A 21,176-nucleotide genomic window follows, 5' to 3' on the forward strand; every position below is an offset into this window, starting at 1 on the left:
AGCATCCTTAAAAAAATATTTTCAGCCAAATTCTCCTAAATAAGGCAATTTCTCAACCAATCCTCTATTTTCCAACACGATCCAATCACTCCAATAGCGTAAAATAAATTCTTCTATCAACAATTTCTCTAACATTAACTTCTCGTACTGTTCGTGGGTGAATTTCAACATAGTTGATGAAAAATGATTTGTTCTCATAATCTACTAAACATTGAAAAATATCACACCCTTCTTTATGTTCTTTTGGCAAATCAAGAGAATAATAAGAGATTGTACAAATAACTACCTCTATTTGATCCACAAGATCAAAAGATGTATGAACAATTACCTCTTTTCATTCCATAATATCAATATAGTCATCAAATTTCAGCAGTTGATCTAAATCAATGTTTGTGTGTAGAGAATTTATGGCAGACGTGTGTTGAGTGTTAGAAAAGTATATTTATAAAGGAGAAAATCGTCATTTTACATTTCAAGTCTTACCAACACCCTTACTTTTATGTATTTAAGCTTCTTGTGACTTAACTATATGTGTTTTATTTTAATTAAGTATTTTATGTATTTTAGGGACATCATCGTCATTTCACAATGAACGATAGCTCAGACGGCAAAACAGACAATACTTTTGAACTCAGGACAGTCGAAAACCTTAAGAGGAGCATAAAAGAAAAAATATTATTGTTCACATGTACGATATTGTCTACGTTACTGTTCACGACACTGTTCACATAGATGGATCGATGACGTGGCATTGACCGATGATGTGGCATTGACTGATGAGGTGTCATGATTCCATTGGAGAAAATTCTTATGTACTGTTGATCGATGACGTGTCAGCATATCAGTGGACCAAAAATCATGCGTACGGTACATGCATATACACAGGATTATTTTCAACTAAACGGGGTTACTGTTCAAACCGGTTGACTGTTAAAACTGCGTGGTCAAACCGTGTTATTGTTCAAATCGCGTGGTCAAACCGCGTATTGTTTACTGATGACGTGGCACAATCCTGAGCGTCCAAACTGTTTTTATTCCGATGACTATGATTTACTTAAGGTATCTATAAAAAGGGGGCCTCCCCCCAAATTTGGCATCTCTGAATCCATTTTTGGGCTCCATTTTCTGTAATTCCTTCTCTATCTTGTATTTTCTAAGTATTTTAATAAATTTTCATTTTACCCCTAGTTCAATTATGAGTGACTAATTTTCTTTCAAGCTTGGGTTGAAGGTGAAGTCTCAACATGTGTCATGGGCTTTATTTGGTAAATTTATTTTCTCTTCCCCTCTAATTTTTGTGGATGTTTTGATTTTTCATCGACAAATAATAATAATCTTGTCTAGATACCACCCTGGTTACACCGACTTCTTAGTACAAGGTTATTATTATTTAGCACGATAAACCCTTAGCACCATATTGATTAGAGCGTGATTCATGAGGTGTGAAAATCCCCCTCATGATTTAATTGATATTAATAAGAAATATTTAGCCCATGGTGCATGTTGATATTGATCTAGATACCCAAGTACGTCATTTCAATAGATTTCTCTTCAATTTATTCTCGCCATTTCAATTCCAATTTTAGGATAATCTAAGTCACTTTCACCAAAAATCCAACCACCCTTATACAAAATTAATTCTTCATACAATTAAAATCTACCTCATCGTGGGATCGACACTCGTCACCATTAATATATTCTGCAATAGGTTCGTGCACTTGCGAGTTTAATAAAATTTGCACAACAAGTTTTTGGCGCCGTTGCCGGGGAGGTAAGTTATTTTAATTCGTAGAATTAATTTTTGTGAATAATTTTTTTTAATTTTTTTTTGTAATTTTTTTTATTAAAAAAAGAGAAAAAAAGTGAATCTACATTTAGAGGTAAAAATTTCTTTTTTTTTTCTCTTCTTTAAAATCCTGTAATTTAATTTTCAAGTTATTTTTCTTTATAATTTTTTTGTTTATCTTATTAATTTAATTTTCGTTAATTTATTTCACGTATTATTTTTTTTTGTGTTTTTTTATATAGAAAGGTTTTAACAGCGTAATAAGATTAATACCGTAATTTATCATTCTTCTTTATTTTTATTTGTTTTTGTTCCCATTTATTTTGTGTTCTTTGCATGCATGGTCGAATATCATTATTACCTAATCTTGAGCCTATAGACATTGAACTTGAAAAAACATTGCGCACACACAAACATGTTAAAAATAAAATGGATTTGCAACAACAACAAGCACTACAAGAGAGGCAATTTAAAGACTACTTCAGTCCCTTAGCTAATTTGAGTACATCATGCATAAGATATCCAAATGTAGTTGCTAGGAGTTTTGAGTTAAAATCTAGTGTGCTAAATTATCTCCCAACATTCTATGACCTAGAAAATGAGGACCTATATAATCATTTGAATGATTTTCATGCTATTTGTCAAACATTTAAATATGAGATTTTTTCAGACGATGATGTTAAACTTAGATTATTCCCATTTTGTTTAAAGGATAGAGCTCATTCATGGTTAAATACTTTGTCTGCTAATAGCGTTACATCATGGGAACAAATGGTAACTAAATTTTTGAACAAATATTTTCCAGTGCATAAAACCAATGCTATTCGCAGGGAAATTTCAGAGTTTACCCAGAAAGAAGACAAGCAATTTTTCGAAACGTGGGAGCGATTCAATGGGCTACTTTTGAAGTGTCCACATCATGGGTACGAGAAATGACACCAATGCCAATACGTTTTAGATGAATTATTGCCGAATGTGCAAGAATGACTAATGGCAACAAGTGGAGGAGAGCTAATGTCAAAAAGTGCATCAAAGATTTGAGAATTCTTCCAGCGACAAGCAGATAATTCCCAACAACGGAGTCGATCACTCAGGAATACTAAAAGAATTAAAGGAGTGAATGAGGTTTACATTGGCGAGTCAACTTCGGGAATCAAAGAAGTCAAGGAGACAGTTGAAGGTCTCTCTAAAAAAATAGCATCATTAACAACTGCTAAATCAACAGAACCACATGACCATGACTCATATCCAGATCAAGCCAATGTCATAAGTGTAATGAGAAAGCCACCAAATTACAATCCATACTCCAACACATATAACCCTGGATGGAGAGACCACCCTAATTTTTCGTGGTCTCAAAGATTCCAACAAAATGGACCACCAGCTCCAGCTCCACCAACGCAACCAATTCCTCAAGTTCCTCAAGCTTCTCAGCCACCATTTAGGCCATACAATCAAAACCATAACTACTCTCAACCCAGACCATAGGAGGATGCATTCCAGAATTTCAGGAATGTTACTCACTCCACGATCGAGCAGTAGAACCGCACCATTGATGGACTACGAAATGAGATGAGAGCATGCTTCAACTCACAAGCCTAATCAGTTTCAAGCCTAATCAGTTTCAAGCCTAGAGAAGATGGTGGGACAACATGCTTCTTCAGTTTAGACCTTGGCAATGACTGTTGAGAAAGGCAAGTTTCCAACTCAACCAATGCCTAATCCTAAAGGAGTACATGAAGCAAGTACCAGTTCACCACAACTGCATGGAGAGGTCAAAACAGTCATGACCTTGTAAAAAGGAGAAGAAGTCGACAATAAAGTGGAGATGCCGGTGACAAAAGAAAATCAAATTGTACCTGTGAATGTTGAGAACTCACCATCAGAGGAGAAAGAAGAAACCAACCCATGAGAATACGTTCCTAAAGCTCCATTTTCTCAGAGGCTAGCTAAAGGAAAGAAGGGAAAATCCACAGGTGAGATTCTTGAAATCTTCAAACAGGTAAGTGTTAACATCCCTTTGCTTGATGCTATTAAACAAGTGCCATCTTATGCCAAGTTTCTTAAAGACCTTTATACTAAAAAGAGAAACATTCATGTTCAAAAGAAGACATTTTTAACAGAAAACGTTAGTTCTATACTCCAATACAAAATTCCTCTAAAAAATAAAGACTCAGACTCTGCCACAACCTCATGTAGCATAGGGAACCACACAATTGAGAATGCTTTATTGGATTTAGGAGCTAGTGTAAATCTGTTACCTTATTCAGTATTTGTGAAACTTGGACTGGGAGAATTACACCCAACTCCAGTGGTGTTACAACTTGCAGATCGGTCCACGAAAATATCTCATGGTATTGTGAAGGACGTGCTTATCCAGGTAGATAAGTTTTATTTTCCTGTTGATTTCATTGTAATTGACACTCAACCAATACAAGATTCAAGAAAGCACATCCTCATTATTCTAGGCTGACCTTTCTTGGCAATATGCTGTTGTCTTTCGGCAACATGACTATGGAACTAAACATCTTCAACATTTCCAAAAAACCTCATAATGCAGATGATGGAATTATTGATATGGATTTAATTGAAATTTAAAGATAAGAAAGGCACAGAGAATATTATGGCTGACCATCTCTCTCGTCTCAATTTTGACACAATTATGGAATCATTACCATTGAATGAGTCATTTCCAGATGAACAATTAATGAGTCTGGAAGTATTACCGTGGTATGCTGATATCGTTAATTATCTTGTTACAAGTCAACTTCCAGAGTATTGGACTAAGTAAGACAAAACCAATTTTTTTTTGCGGAAATAAAGAATTTCTTTGGGATGACCTTTATTTGTTCAAGTATTGTGCAAATTAAATTGTTAGACGGTGTGTCCCAGAAAATGAAATTTAGAATATCCTTTCATTCTGCCATGAACAAGCTTGTGGAGGCCATTTTAAAGCTAAGAAAACAACGACTAAAGTTTTACAATGTGGTTTCTATTGGCCACCCGTATTTTGAGACGCTTACACTTTCTGTTCTTCATGTGATAGGTGTCAACGAATGGGGAGCATTACACGAAGGAACATGATGCCACTAAATCCACTTTTAGTGGTTGAGATTTTTTATGTCTGGGGTATCGACTTTATGGGATTCTTTCCCCCTTCTTTTAGTCATCAATACATATTGGTTATTGTTCACTACGTATCGAAATTGATAGAAGCAATTTCATGTAGAACCAATGATCACAAGGTGGTGATAGAATTTTTGAAAAGTAACATTGTTTCACGCTTTGGATTCCCTCGAGCGATAATCAATGATGGTGGTGCCCACTTTTATAACAAAACATTCAAAACTCTTTTGACAAAGTATTCAATCACTCACAAAATGGCGACCCCATATCATCTGCAAACTAGTGGCTAAGTTGAGATCTCTAATCGAGAAATAAAGCACATATTAAAAAAGACGGTGAGGCTAGGCAGAAAAGATTGATCATTAAGACTTGATGATGCATTATGGGCATATAGAACGGCTTTCAAGACCCTGATTGGGATGTCACCCTACATGCTAGTGTATGGAAAAGCTTGCCACCTACTTGTGGAACTCGAGCATCATGCATATTGGGCCATCAAGAATTTCAACTTTGATATGCAGCAAGCTAGCTTAGAAAGAATATTACAGTTGGCAAAACTTGAAGAAATTCGCAATGATGCATACGAAAATTCTAAGATTTACAAGCAGCGAATGAAAGTCTTTCATGACAAGCAAATTATGAGAAAATCTGTTACTCCAGGCTAGAAAGTGTTTTTATTCAATTCTCGCTTGCACCTATTCTTAAGTAAATTACGCTATCGATGGTCTGGCCCCTTTATTGTTCATACTGTTTTTCCACATGGGGCAATTGAAATTATGGACCCAAAGAATGGTGTCACGTTTAAAGTTAATGGTAAAAAATTAAAGTCATATCTAGAGTACCAACCACATGGAGAGGACACCGAAATAAATTTGAGTGACCCACCATATTTGAATTGAGTTTTCTTTCTTTCTTTTCAGTGATTTGATTTTTCTTTCTTTCTTTCTTTTTATTATTCTTTTGCTAATTGAAATTATTTTTGCATAAGTGTGTTTGTTTAACCATTAAGTTTTCTCTTATCATTGTTAATCATGAGTGTCATAGCTAAACAGTTCCTCCTGAACATTCTTAAACTACTTCAACGTGTAAAATCTCATCTCAAAAGGCAGATTCAATTTTGTAAAACACATCGTATTTTGGCTCTGCAACCATCAGAGTTAGTATCCTATGTTGAGGATTTAGAAAGCCAACTCAGAGACATTGAGAGAAGTGTCTACAAAATCCAGTTGGAGCTTGAGGTAAATTCAATAAGAGGACGATTGTAATTTTCTTTATGTGTTTTAGTTTATTTTTCTTTGTTTATGTGCTTTAGTTTGTTACCCCGGTGAAGTGGCTGATAATGGTACTGCGCGACAATCAAGTCGGTTATTTCAGTTTCCCATAATAACTGATATTCTGAGGCGAAGGTATGGACAGAAACGAGAGTTTAGGAAAGTTTCACAATCGATTCCCTTCACTTCCTCAGAATGCCCTCCTTACAATCTATAAAGCTCGGTCTAAACGCATGTGATTGCTCATGAGGAATAACATGCCTGCTGACATCCGTTGGTTAATCGAGGCTAAAGTACAATTAACAGGTGAGTTACCTCCAAAATTTATTGTATACATGCTTGGTTGTGGTAAAGGAAATTATGCAAGAAAATGAAGAGCTTGAAGAATTTCTGTTGCTTGTCATAAATGTGCCAGAATGAGATGCAATAAAAACCCATGTTCTTTAGGAATGGTGTCTGATAATAGGGAAGATAAGATTCAATTCATAAGGGATGGCTTGAATAAAGAGTCATTGGATGATATCCTTTTGTCTCTTGAAACGCATCCTAGTGGATATGTGCAAGAAGCGATTCTCCAGTTATGACCATTATTCCAGAAAGAGCATGCACGATATAGTCTCGGGGAATCTGACTATAAACGACCATGTTTGCCAATTTATAGGAAAACTGAATGAGAAGCCTATCCTTGACCCATAGAGGGCATTCAAGCCATTTTTGGACGTAAAACCAGAGGAAGATGTGAGCCACAGTCTCAACTACCTGTAAATATCCTTTTATTTCACTGTTGTTTTATCATTTGCATTATTGTCTTTAATAATTTTATTTTATCATTGTTTCCTTTTCTTTTTATTGTTTCCTTTTTGACTCGCGAGCCATGTGATTTATGCATTATTTGACACTGACATGCTACCTCATATACAGTTGTGACCCACTGTTACCAAGATTCTAAAATATGATTTTTTGTTATGCACTCACAAATTATTTTTCAAAAGTATCCCAATGGCAGCTACTCTCAATAGACAATTCAAGAATATTTGTGTGCTTTCTGAATTTAACTATGGCAAACATAAAGAGTTCGTTGAGGCAGCCATAGATCTTGGTCGAAACATAACAGAGAGAAAATTACACTTGGTGTATGGAGGAGGTAACCGAGGGTTATCAAAATGGGTCTCAGAAACTGCTTTTGTCAGAGAAAGCCAAGTGTTAGGCATCATCCAAAGAGTTCTAAAACCTTTAGGCAGTTTGTCTGACTCACCGACTGGAGAATAGTTAGTTGTCCGAGGTATGCAAGAAAGAATAACTGAAATGCTTAATCATGTTGATGCTTTTATTTTCCTACCAGGAGATCTTGCAACTCTAGAGGCACTCATCACATTAGCATCTTGGGCCCATCTACACATTCACCAGAAACCCATCGGTTTGTTAAATGTCAATAACTTTATGATGGCTTTATCGCATTTCTTAACCATGCAATAAAAAACTATTTCATTCCTTCTAATGCGAAAAATTTTTTTATTTGTGCTCACACTGCTAATGAGTTACTTGATCTGTTACAAGCTTATAGACCAGAGCCAGACCCCTGGACCTTTGTGTTGGAGCGTCCAAATAATGATGGTAATAGTAGCCGCAGTAAGAAGTACAAATTAGATTTAATTCTCCGCCTATAAATATTTTCTTTTGTGTTGCAGCACTCAGGTGATGTCTTCTAAACTCTACTTCTTTCCTTTAAAATATTGAGGACAATGTTTTGTTCTGGTTGGGGGGAGGGAATAGTCGACAATTATGGAATCTTGGTTAAGTTTTTACTGATTTTTTGTTGTAGAAACTAACTGTTGTTAACCTTTTGTATTGAAGATGACTGAATATGGAGTGTAATTACTCTAGAAACGCATGTTCTTCGTTTAAAAAAAACCAAAAAAATTCCAAATATTTTCTTTTTCTTTATTAAGTTTTTATATTCATTTTACTTTTCTTCTTTTTAATTTCTCCTTTATAAATATACATTTTTAAATTTTTGAGTCGAAAATGGCTGAATATGGAGTATAGTGCCTCTAGAAACGCATCTTCTCAGTAAAAGAAAAAACTATTTTCTTTTTCTATCATTTTAAGTGTAACTTTTCTAATTAATTTTTCTGTATCATTTTCACATTTCTACATGCATATTTTTCTTTCATGTTTAAAATAGGTTGGGGGGTAGAATGTTGTTCGAAAAAAAATTATGTGATTTATTTTAACATTGGATGACATGATGAATTTCAAATTTTAGTATTTGTATTATCTTTGGTCTTAAGTGATGTTACGCCATGTTTGCTATTCTACATGTTGATGTCGGAGACAAATATGAGTTACTTGAAGGAATGAACATGTCATAATAAGTACCAAGTGAGTTTTTGAGCCTATCATTTTTATTGGAAAGTACCCCTTTTGCCCTTTCTTCATACAACTTAGTAGTTTATTATTTTATACATGATCTCTAGATTTCTTTTGAGTTAACCCTTAAAAAAAGTTGTAAAATTAAAAAAGAAAAAAATGTGTGCTGCTACATCTAAAGGCCTATCTAACTAGTAGATATATAAGATTATTCAAAGCACTAAAAGACGATGGAAATACCATTTTTGATCCGTTTGAGTATTTCTAGCCATCCCTTTTATGAAATATTCATAGTTAACCCTTTTGAGCCTTTAAAAAACAAACCATTTCTTTGTCAAACTTATCATCTTGACCCACTCCGATTTGGAGTATTACCTGATATCTTACAAGTTCCATCACCTATTTATGTTTGAGAAAAATGTAAATAATTATTTTATTCAGTGAAGTTGTGCCCAAAAAAAGAAAAAAATTATTTAAAAAAAGAAAAGAAAAAAATAACAATAATAAGTGAAATCCACCTTGCAACTTCCAAAAAAAAAAAAAATCTCTGCATTTTTCTCAAACATATACTTTGCTTTCCTTATTTCCTCTCATTTGTTAGCCACGTCTCTAGCCTACGTTACGTCCTAATAAAAGTTCTTGATTTTAGAGAACTATAATTTGAAGATGTAGCGGTGCATAAAAAATAAATAAATAAATTGGGTTGACTAGCATTTGTATTTGACTTGAGATCATATTATTTCTAAGCTGAGGACATATTTCTTTCATCTTGGCGAGAGCGTGTGATATCACTTCTTTAATATTTTCTCTCAATTACCATTCATTGGAGTGACTATATTTATTGGATTTAATTTCTTTATGAGAGTATCACTATATCTAATGAGATTTTGGGGTTTAACATGTCATTCTTGAACGCAGTTGTGACAAAGTCTACTGGGCTGATTCGTGTGGATTGTTGATGTGGGTGTGATTTTTCTTTAGATTAGAGATAATGCTTATACTTTTATTTGATTACTATCATTAGTCTGATTGAATAAACATGATTGTTAAAACAAAAAATTTTAGGTTTGAATTTTATTTTCACTTTATTTGCTAGGGACTAGTAATAAGCTGATTGGGGGGTGTGTTGAGTGTTAAAAAATATATATTTATAAATGAGAAAATCATCATTTTACATTTGAAGTCTTACTAACACCCTTACTTTTATGTATTTAAACTTCTTGTGATTTAATTATATGTGTTTTATTTTAATTAAATATTTTAGGGGCATCATGGTCATTTCACAATGAACGATAGATCAGAGGGTAAAACAGACAACACTTTTGAACTCAGGGCAATCGAAAACCTTAAGAGGAGTATAAAAGGAAAAATGTCATTGTTCACATGTACGATACTATTCACATGTATAGTATTGTTCACGACACTGTTCATAGACGGATCGATGACGTGGCATTGACCGATGATGTGGCATTGACTGATGAGGTGTCACGATTCCATTGGAGAAACGTTTTATGTGCTGTTGATCGATGACGTGGTAGCATATCAGTGGATAAAAAATTGTGCGTACGGTACATACATATACACATGATTATTTTCAACACAGACCACGTCATTATTCAAACCGTTTGACTATTCAGACCGCGTGGTCAAACTATGTTACTATTCAAACCGCGTATTGTTGACTGATGATGTGGCACAATCCTGAGTGTCCAAATTATTTTTAATCTGATGGCCATGATTTACTCAATGTATCTATATAAAGGGGGCCTCCCCCCCTAATTTGGTATCTCTGAATCTATTTTTGAGCTCTATTTTTTCTAATTCCTTCTCCATCTTGTATTTTTTACGTATTTTAATAAATTTCCATTTTGCCCTTAGTTCAATTATGAGTAGCTGATTTTCTTTCAAGCTTGGGTTGAAGGTGAAGTCTCAACATGTGTCATGAGCTTTATTTGGTAAATTTATTTTCTCTTCCCCTCTAATTTTTGTGGATGTTTTGACTTTTCGTCGACAAATAATAATAATCTTGTCTAGATACCGCGCTGGTTACACCGACTCTCTAGGACAAGGTTATTATTTGGCACGATAAGCTCTTAGCACCATATTGATTAGAGCGTGGTTCATGAGGTGTGGAAATTCCCCTCATGATTTAATTGGTATTAATAAGGAATATTTAGCCCATGGTGCATATTTATACGGATCTAGATACTCAAGTATGTCATTTCAATAGATTTCTCTTCAATTTATTCTCGTCATTTCAATTCCAATTTTAGGATAATCTAAGTCACTTTCACCACAAATCCAACCACCCTCATACAAAATTAATTCTACATATAATTAAAATCTACCTCCTCGTGGGATCGACACTCGTCACTATTAATCTATTCTACAATAAATACATGCACTTGAGAGTTCAATAAAATTTGCACAGCAACGTGAATGCCCAATTAATATTCTCATTGGAAGGAATAATTTTGTCAAGTGAAGCAAAGTCACTGTTTTTCCTCATTATTCTCATAACATGTGTCATCACGAACCACTTCGTCAAATCCATTTATATGTTGTATATATAAAGATTTTCTATAAGTTTCTCTAAATCTTAATCAATCAACTGGAAATGCAAAATCCTCAACATTCTAACTAAAACATCTTTATATGAATTCTTTATGATGATGTTTTGTGAACATGTATGTGTCTATAGTATTGATTTTGATGATAAAAAACTTTATATGTTTTTTATTAAAAATGTTAGAGTTTTCATTAATAAATAATTTTTTAAAAGCTGTATAATATTTCTAGATATGTTCATGAAATCTGGATATTCATTAACTTTAATAAGAAAATCATTCCCTATAAAATTATGTTAAAATTGTGATTTAGAAAGTAAACGGTAAACCGTTAATATCAAAACGGTTAACCAATAATTTACAGAATGAAATTTTATGCTAACCTTGAATCGTTTAAAGAAAAGGGATAAGCCTGTTTTGTTTTACAGGTTACTAAAAATAACTGGCGAACCGTTAACTGCAAACGGCTGACCGATAATTTCTAGAAAAAATTTCATGCTAACATTGAACCGTTTAGCAAGAATGAATAACCAAAATTTGTTTTACAGGTCTCTGGAAATTAATGGCGAACCGATAGTGGCAAACGGTTAACCGATTATTTAAAATTCAACTTAATGGTCACTTGGACCTGTCAAAACGATTAATCAATAATAGTTGACATCGATCCGATTTTTGGCAGAAAGTTAATAACGACTATTTTTCAGCTCCAACTATAAATAAGCTCAATCAAATTTAAACAAGGTTTATCAAAGAGTTATTATTGAGCTTATAATTGAAAATACAACATTCATTGAACCTGAAATTCGTTCTTGTTACATTTATTCACACATTAAGCATTCATTTGTATTCATATATATTGCGTGAGAGAAAAACACATTTGTAATCTTTGTTTTGAGTGGTTGTAAATGTTGGGATACACTTGGTTTAAGAGATTGATGATAATCTCTTGGTGTAAAGGTTGATTGACACATGTGAAGTCAATTGTAAGTGTTCTTGAAGCCTTGGAGGCTTGATTAGTGGAATCCTCAAGTTCAGTGAGCTTGGAGGCGTAGACGTAGGTAAGGTTGGCCAAACCACTTAAAATTCTCTGTGTTTGAATCTCTCTTCCCTTATTTCTTTACATTTTGGTTGATTTATTTGTTATTATTTAAAATTTGTTTAATATTTGCATTAATGTTTATTAAAGCATTGCATATTTTTAGAAACTCAATTCACCCCCTCGTGCGTTGCTTAGATAATATTTCATTTGATATCGGAGGAAGGTCTCTTATTAGGATTTAACCTTCTAGAGTAAAAGATCCATGACAACCCAAAATGTCTTTACCTTTAGGGAAGGACAATCCATAACTAGGCCACCATTCTTTGATAGTAATGACTACCCATATTGAAAAACTAGGATGAGAATTTATTTGCAAGCTTTAGATTATGAAATTTGGGAAGTTGTTTGTGATGGTTCATTCATGCTTATGACTAAAAATGATGTAAGAGATGATATTCCAAAACCATCGAGTCAGTGACATGAGTTAGAAAAGAAAAAGATATCTTTAAATTATAAGGCAATGAATGCTTTGTTTTTTCCTCTTGATAAGAAAGCATTTCATAGAGTATCTAGTTTTGAGAGTGCTCAAGAAATATAGTATAAACTTGAGGTTGTCTATAAAGGGACAAGTATGTTAGCATATATGTATTCATAATGTTGATTTTGATGATAACAAACCAAATTAAGAATGATCAAGGTTTTAAAAGCTTCAATTATTTTTCATACATTTTTAAAAAATCATTATTTTGATAATATAAGGTTTTATACTTAAAGGAAAAATGATTTTATAAAATTGGTTAGTTTTCAAGTTCATGGTCAAATTGAAAAAAGTTATAAAACTATGGAAATGGACTTATTTGTAAAGTTTTATGACGATTTGGGCCATAGTATAATTATAAAAATTTTTAAGATAAAATTATAATTTTAGAAAATAATTTCACTATAGCAAATGGCTAATCGTTTACTGAAAATTGCTAACCGATAATTTCCAGAAAGCATGTTCTGCAAAGTACTGTTATAATGATGATTTTGGAAAATAACGGTGAATTGTTTATGAAAAACGGTGAACCGATAATTTTCAGATTGCTAACCTTGAACCGTTTAGTGAGAACGGTTAAGCCAAATTTATTTTGTAGGTCTCTGAAAATTAACAGTGAACCGATAGTGACAAACGGTCAACCAGTTATTTGAAATTCAGCCCAATAGTAACTTTGACCGGAACAAACGGTTAACCGTTAACGGTTACCGGTGATCTGTTTACAGGCAGACAGTCTGTAACGGCTAGTTTTCAGCTCCAACTATAAATAACCTTATTCAAATTCAAACAAGGGTAAATCACAACATTATCATTGAGCTTATATTCGAGAATACAATCTTCAAAGAGCTTTAAACACATTCATTCTTCATCTATTCACACGTAGAGCATTCATTTGTAATCTTAAATATTGTGTGAGAGAAAAACAATTTGTAATCTTTTGTTTTAAGTGATTGTAAGTGTTGAGATACACTTGAGTTAATAGATTGGAGATAATCTCTTGTTGTAAAGGTTTATTGACACATTGGAAGTCAATTATAAGCATTTGAAGCCTTGGAGGCTTGCTTAGTGGAATCCTCAAGCCTGGGTGAGCTTGAAGACGTGGACGTAGGCGAGGATTGCCGAACCACGTAAAAATCATTGTGTTTGCTCTCTTTTCCCTTACTCCTTTATTATTGTGCTTTATTGAATTTACTATTTTTTATTCCATTAAGGCATTAGATTAAATTGTTTTGTGGTTTGCTTAGCTTAAATTTTAAAATCCCAATTCACCCCCTCTTAGGTTGCATAAGGGTATGAGAAGTACAACAAGCAGTAGTTGAGGATGCAAAATAATTTTACCTACTGCTATAGGAATTGTTGTAGCAACTGGTGTTAATTTGCATAAAACAGTCAGCGCATGAAGAGAGTTTGATCATTCAGCTACTTCATTCTTATTAAATTGCTTTTACGCAATTCATCTAATTTACTTCATTACTGCATTTAATTGTTTTATTTGCTTAAAATTGTTAATTTCGGTAGTAATTCACTTTAATTAGATTCCACTTGAAATAAAGGAAGTTTGCACTATCGTGATTGCTGTAGCATTTTTAGTAATATTAGTTCCTGTGGAGACGATCTTGAATATTCATCATTTTTTTACTTGTTGTGTACACTTGTACATTGACATCAATAGCAATTGAATAAAAATAACCATCAAGTTTTTGGCACCGTTGCCGGGAACTGATTGTTTACTTTTGAAGTGTGAAGTTAATCTCAATAGTGCCAATTTGATTTAACTCGTTCTGTTTATTGGCAGGTCAAGACTTGCATGCGCAAAGATAGATCTGTTGAATTTCAATTTGATCCTCAGATTTAAAAGACTGTACGGAGATTGCGAAGAGAGCAATGAAATTCAAAATTTGCTTCAAAAATGGATAATTTACAAGATGTGGGAAACTTAGGTCCTCACGGGGCACTACAACTTGTTAATGTTCAAGATGGGCAAAACGAGCATGTTAATTAGAGACAACTAGGCAACAACAATATCATTTACATGGTAGATGACAGAGACAGGGTTATCAGAGATTATGTTGTGTTAACTCCTCAAGTTGTACATCCTAGAATAGTCAGACCTGAAGTGGAAGCCGCTAACTTTGAACTTAAACCAGTGATGTTCCAAATGCTGCAAACAGTGTGTTAATTTAATGGACTACCATATAAAGATCCTCATCTCCATCTTAAGTTATTTTTGGAAATGAATGATGCTTTTAAAATTGCTGAAGCAACACATGATGCTTTGAGATTGAGGCTTTTCCCTTACTCTCTAAGAGATCAAGCGAGAGCGTGGTTGAACTCGTTACCATCTGACTCCTTCACTACATGGAATGACTTGGCTGAAAAATTCTTAATGAAATATTTTCTACCAACTAAGAATGCAAAATTACAGAATGAGATCATTTCTTTTCATTAATTTGAAGATGGGAGTTTGTATGAGGCTTGTGAGAGATTTAAAGAGTTGCTCAGAAGGTGTCCTCATCATGGCATTCCTTGTTGCATACAGTTGGAAACCTTTTACAATGGGTTGAATCCAAGTACGAGATTGATGGTTGATGCTTTAGCAAATGGAGCTCTGTTATCCAAATCTTACACTAAAACTTATGAAATTTTAGAGAGAATTGCCGACAATAATTATCAGTGGCCATCAAGTAGACAAACGGTAGTAAGAGGAGTAGTAGAGGTACATAATATATATGCAATTACATCATTGTTAGCTCAAGTAACTTCATTGACTAACATGGTGAAAACCATGACTTCTGCTCCTGCAGCAGTAAAGCAAGTTGCTGAACTATCTTGCATGTATTATGGTGAGGAACATATATTTGACAACTGTCTAGGAAATCTAGCATCAGTAAACTATATGGGTAACTTCAACCGACAGCCCTGGAACAACCCATATTTAAATACTTACAACCCTGGATGGAAGCAACACCCAAATTTCTCATGGAGCAATCAAAATCAACATGCTCCAGTAACGAGTAGACATAATAGACATAACAGACATACTCAGTCACCTGGTTTTCATCAGCAAAATCAAGAGCAAAAACACATTAGCTATGATCAGATCACTTCATTGGATACACTTATTAAGGAATATATCATGAAGAATGAAGCAACTGTGCAAAGTCAAGTTGTATCTTTGAGAAACCTGGAAAACCAAATTGGACAGCTTGCCACAGCAATGAGTAGCAGATCTCAGGGAATTTACCTAGCAATACAGAAGATCCAAGAAAAGAAGGTAAAGAACACTATAAAGTAATCGACTTAAGATCTCGAAAGAATGTTAATATTCCTGTTGATGTGACTAAAAAGAGGTTGGAGCTTAACTCCTTACAAGAACCACCTTAAGATGAAAAGATGTTACAGCAACCCAGCCATCAAGATACTGATGCAAGTGGTCATGCTACATCAATCTTGGAAAATCACCCAAGAACTATTGAAAAAGATGTTGTAACACTAGTGGTGACAACTTACAATAAATCAATGGAGCAGAGAGTGGTACCTCCTGAAGCTGTACAATAATTTAAGCATCCACCTCATTTCCTATAGAGATTCCAGAAACAAAAATAAGACAAACAATTTAGTAAATTCCTGGAAGTGCTAAAGCAGTTACACATCAACATACCTTTTGTGGAAGCATTAGAACAAATGCTTAATTATGTGAAATTTCTAAAAGATATCTTGGCAAGAAAAAGAAGTTTGGGAGAATTTGTAACTGTTACTTTCACACAGGAATGCAGTCACATGCTTTAAGTAAGATCCCTAAACAATTAAAGGATCTAAGAAGCTTCACAATACCATGTTCAATTAGAACTAGGTACAATGGCAGAGCAATCTGTGACTTGAGAGCCAAAATTAATCTAATGCCATTATTGGTATTTAAGCAGTTAGAAGTAGGAGAGTGCAGGCTAACAACAGTCACTCTGTAATTGGCTAATAGATCTCATGCATACCCTGAAGGAAAGATTGAGGATGTATTGGTGAAGGTTGACAAATTCATATTTCTAGTGAATTTCATTGTATTAGACTTTGAGGCTGATAAAGAGGTACCAATTATACTTGGAAGACTTTTCCTAGCAACTGGGAAGACTCTGATAGATGTGCAGAAAGGAGAGCTAACCATGAGGGTGAATGACCAACAAGTCACTTTCAATGTGTTAGAAGTTATGAAGAGTCCTGATGAGGCAGAAGATTGCAATTTCTTGAGTATTGTGGATCTTGCTGTAGTAGACAGAATAAATAGATGCTACGATAAAGAGGCTAACAAAGCTGCCACCTTTAAAAGCTTTAAAGAGAAAGATGTTGTAACAAATCAGATAGGTTGGATAGGAGAAAAGAAATCTGACAGACATAGCAGATTTATTGAACCTCTAAATCTTTTAGACAGGGAAGTAAAGACAACTTTACCATTTATTTAATCACCTCATACTCTTGAATTAAAATTGTCACCTTCACATTTGAAATATACTTATCTTGGTCAGAACAATACACTTTCTGTAATCATTCCATCTACTTTGGATGTAGATCAAGAAAAGAGTCTGGTAGATGTGCTCGAGAAATACAGAAAAGCAATTGGATGGACTATGACAGACATAAAAGGGATTAGCCCATCAATATGCATGCATAAAATTTTATTAGAAGACTACTACAATAATTCAGTAGAGCAACAGAGAATGTTAAACCCCATTATGAAGGAAATAAGGGTGGGCAAGTTATCCGACCTGATCCGATCCGATCTGAAAAATTTCGGGTTCGGATCGGATCAGGTGGTCAACAAAACCCGATCGGGTGAAATTGTCTCAACCCGATCCGATCCGAAAACCCGATCAGGTTGAGACAAAAAAAAACTTGGGCAAAAATTACAGACACACTCACATCTCACACGAGTACAGGCACTAAGTCAGTAACTCACACTCTCACAGAAACAGAATACAAATCACAGTACAGAGTACAGACTCACGGATTTACAGTAATTCACATTTCACAAAGTATTCACCGCAACAAAACAATTCAGGAATTCACTCCAAACTATTCACCGCAACAAAAGCTACAAAACAATTCAGTAACTCACCAAGAAAACAACACAAGCGAAGCAAAGTAACAAGTAACAACTCACAGTCACAAACCCTCACTCACGGTATCACTATCACAATTCACAAACCCTCACTGAAACCAGCAGCCGTCACGCACAAGCAAGCAGCATCCAACCCACAGTCCCACACTCATTCACGCCTCACGGAGTCACGGCCTTCGTCGCTCACCACACGCAGCAAACACACACGCACAGTTCACGGAGCTAGGTTCAACCGGCCACCACACGCAGCTAGCAACCACTTCCGAGAATGACCCTAACTGAAGCCGAAGCTGATTCGTGAAGATCGTGACCCGATCTATAGATCTGCTGCAACCAAGCGCCGGATCTACGCCTTGAATCCTCCACTCCACCATAACTCAGTCCGATTGAAGATCCACCCAGCAAGCTGCCTCCGATCCACTCGAGTCTCCACCATTGGCATCCACGGGTCACGGCTGTTGAGTGTTGACATCCGGCCACCACACCCATTCACGGTCACGCCTCACAGGTCACGCATCCAGCCTCCAGTCTCAAAAGGTCTCTGACTCTCTTCACTCTCTGTTTTGGAATTGGAAGTTGGAAAACTTGGAAGTTTGGAATTGGAACTTGAAGGCTTGAAGCCCGAATTAGCAAGACAGTAAAAATCCGGCTTTTAAAGTTATTTAAGAGATGGTATATATTATATAATTATATATGCATTAATGATTAATTATAATTTTTATTTGTTATATGTTATATGAGAAATGTTAATTGTAACTTTGTATGTTAATTATATATTGTTTAATTTTATCAATAAAATGAAAATAATCTGGCATTAATTTTCTGTTATTAATTAATAATTGATTTTTTGTATGAATAGTAATGTTAGATTAAAAATTAAAATTAAATATTATGTTACAATATAAATTATAATTATATATGTCATATAATATGTGTATTTGTACAATAGTTTCAACTTCAACAAAAAATTAACCAATTTAATTGCAGTAGTTTTAAGTTTCAACTTCAACAAATAATTAATCAATTTAATTAATTGCATGATAACCATTAACCAATAAGTAAATATTAAGTGGTTAAGTACATATAATGTGGGCATAATAAGAATTAAGAATTTAAGATACAGATATGAATTAATATTATATTATTTTGGCCAATGGATAATTAGATATTATAAATTAAATAATTACATTAATTTCTTGGTTTTCTTTTATGGAATATGCATCTTGAATTCTTGATCATATATAAACTGATAAACATTATGGTGGAAAATTGGAAATATCGATTTCAAAAAGTTTCATAAAATTAAATTAACAATTATTTGAATCAATTTGTAATACTAACTATTAAGTAGATTTTTTTAGAGGGTTTTTTTTGTGATTTATTATATTTTAATATTAGATTTAATGGGTTTTATCTTTCACTATAAGACATTAAGACTTATTATTGTGTCACATAGCAAGTCGTTAAGGTTTGCTTTGAATTTTGAACAAACATGACCATAGGATAAGATTAAAATTTGTAAAAAATAATTCATTTTTTTATTGTGAAAAACTTTTGGACAGGAGAAATTCTAGCGTGATGTTTTGGGTCTTCATAATCTAATATGAAACCACTAAGGCACTAACAAATAATATTTTAACATATGTACATAATTTCTAAATTTATAAGTTATTTTATTAAAAGTCATACAATTTCTTTTTCCTCCCTTTCACTCTCTTCCCTCTAATTAAAGATAATTAATGGAGTAACTCAATTAAAGTTACGTTTAATCCCCAATTGCCAAATTGCCAAATTAATTAATTATAACCCGAATTGACCCGAATTGATCCGAATAACCCGAATTTAATCCGAACCCGAATTTAATAACCCGAATCCGATCCGATTACACCCGATCCGAATTAACCCGAATTCATCCGAATAACCAGAATTTAATCTGAACCCGAATTAACCCGCATCCGATCCGATCCGAACTCCACCCGACTTTTTAACCCGATCCGATCCGATCCGAATTAAATTCGGATCAGATCGGATCGGGTTATAAGTTCGGGTGGAGTTTGGATCAATTTTTATCCAACCCGACCAACCCGAAACCCGATCGGGTTGATCCGAACCCGATTTTGCCCACCCCTAGAAGGAAGTTATGAAGAAAGAAATCATTAAATGGTTGGATACTGAGATTATATACCCTATATTAGACAATTCATTGGTGAGCCCAGTTCAATGTGTTCCAAAGAAATGAGAGATAACAGTGATAACAAATGAAAAAAATGAACTTATTCTTATAAGAACAATGACTGGATGGAGGGTATGTATGAATTACAGGAAGCTCAACAAAGCCAAACAGAAGGATCACTTCCCACTTCTATTTATAGATCAAATGTTGGACAGATTTGTTGGAAAACAATACTATTGTTTCCTAAATGGGTATTCAAGTTACAACCAAATTGCTATAGCCCCAAAGGACCACGAAAAAACTACATTTACTTGTCCTTATGGAACTTTTGCCTTCAGAAGAGTGCCCTTTGGTCTGTACAATGCTCCAGCAACTTTCCAGAGATGTATGATGTCTATTTTCTCAGATATGGTGAAGCAAACATTGGAAGTTTTCATGGATGATTTCTCAGTCTTTGGAGAAATGTATACTGATTATTTACACAACTTGGAAGAAGTTCTTAAAAGATGTGAGATGACTAACTTGGTACTCAATTGGGAAAAATACCACTTCATGGTGCAAGAAGGCATAGTGCTGGGTCATAAGGTATCCAAAAATGGCATAAAGGTAGATAAAGCAAAGATAGAAGTGATAGATAAGCTGCCACCTCCCACTTTAGTCAAGAGGATTAAAAGTTTTTTGGGACATGCTGGATTCTACAGAAGATTCATAAAAGATTTTTCCAAAGTAGCTAAACCATTATACTTATTGTTGGAACATGACAAGCCTTTTCATTTTGACAAAGACTCTCTTCAAGCTTTTAGAGAATTGAAGAAAGCCTTGATTACTGCACCAGTGGTTATAGCACCAGATTGGACTCTACCCTTTAAGCCGATGTGTGATGCTAGTGACCACTCTATTGGGGTAGTGTTGGGGCAGAGAAAGAATAAGGTAAAACTCTTACTCACGCTCAAATTAATTACACTACTACAGAGAAAGAGTTGCTAGCAGTAGTATTTGCTTCGATAAATATAGAACTTACTTAGTGGGTACTAGAGTGACAGTTTACACAAATCATGCAGCCATCAAGCACCTAATCTCAAAGAAAGATGCCAAACCGAGATTAATAAGATGAATCTTATTGCTTAAGGAGTTTGATTTGAAGATTACAGATAAAAAGGGAACTGAAAATCAAGTAGCAGACCATCTGTCTAGGC

General features: G+C 34.3%; 2 non-coding genes across 2 annotated transcripts; both read right to left on the reverse strand.

The window, feature by feature from the left end:
* Positions 1-2,608: 2,608 nt before the first annotated feature.
* LOC112095488 lies at positions 2,609-2,712 on the reverse strand. Its single transcript, XR_002903862.1, has one exon. It is a non-coding gene; the product is annotated as a small nucleolar RNA R71 (small nucleolar RNA).
* A 12,400-nt stretch (positions 2,713-15,112) lies between these two features.
* On the reverse strand, positions 15,113-15,220 carry LOC112101613. The gene has a single exon (XR_002907638.1). It is a non-coding gene; the product is annotated as a small nucleolar RNA R71 (small nucleolar RNA).
* Between the last annotated feature and the right edge of the window lie 5,956 nt (positions 15,221-21,176).

The sequence above is a fragment of the Citrus clementina genome, unplaced genomic scaffold (genome assembly GCF_000493195.1).
Source record: "Citrus clementina cultivar Clemenules unplaced genomic scaffold, Citrus_clementina_v1.0 scaffold_9, whole genome shotgun sequence".
NCBI classification, from domain to species: Eukaryota; Viridiplantae; Streptophyta; class Magnoliopsida; order Sapindales; family Rutaceae; genus Citrus; species Citrus x clementina.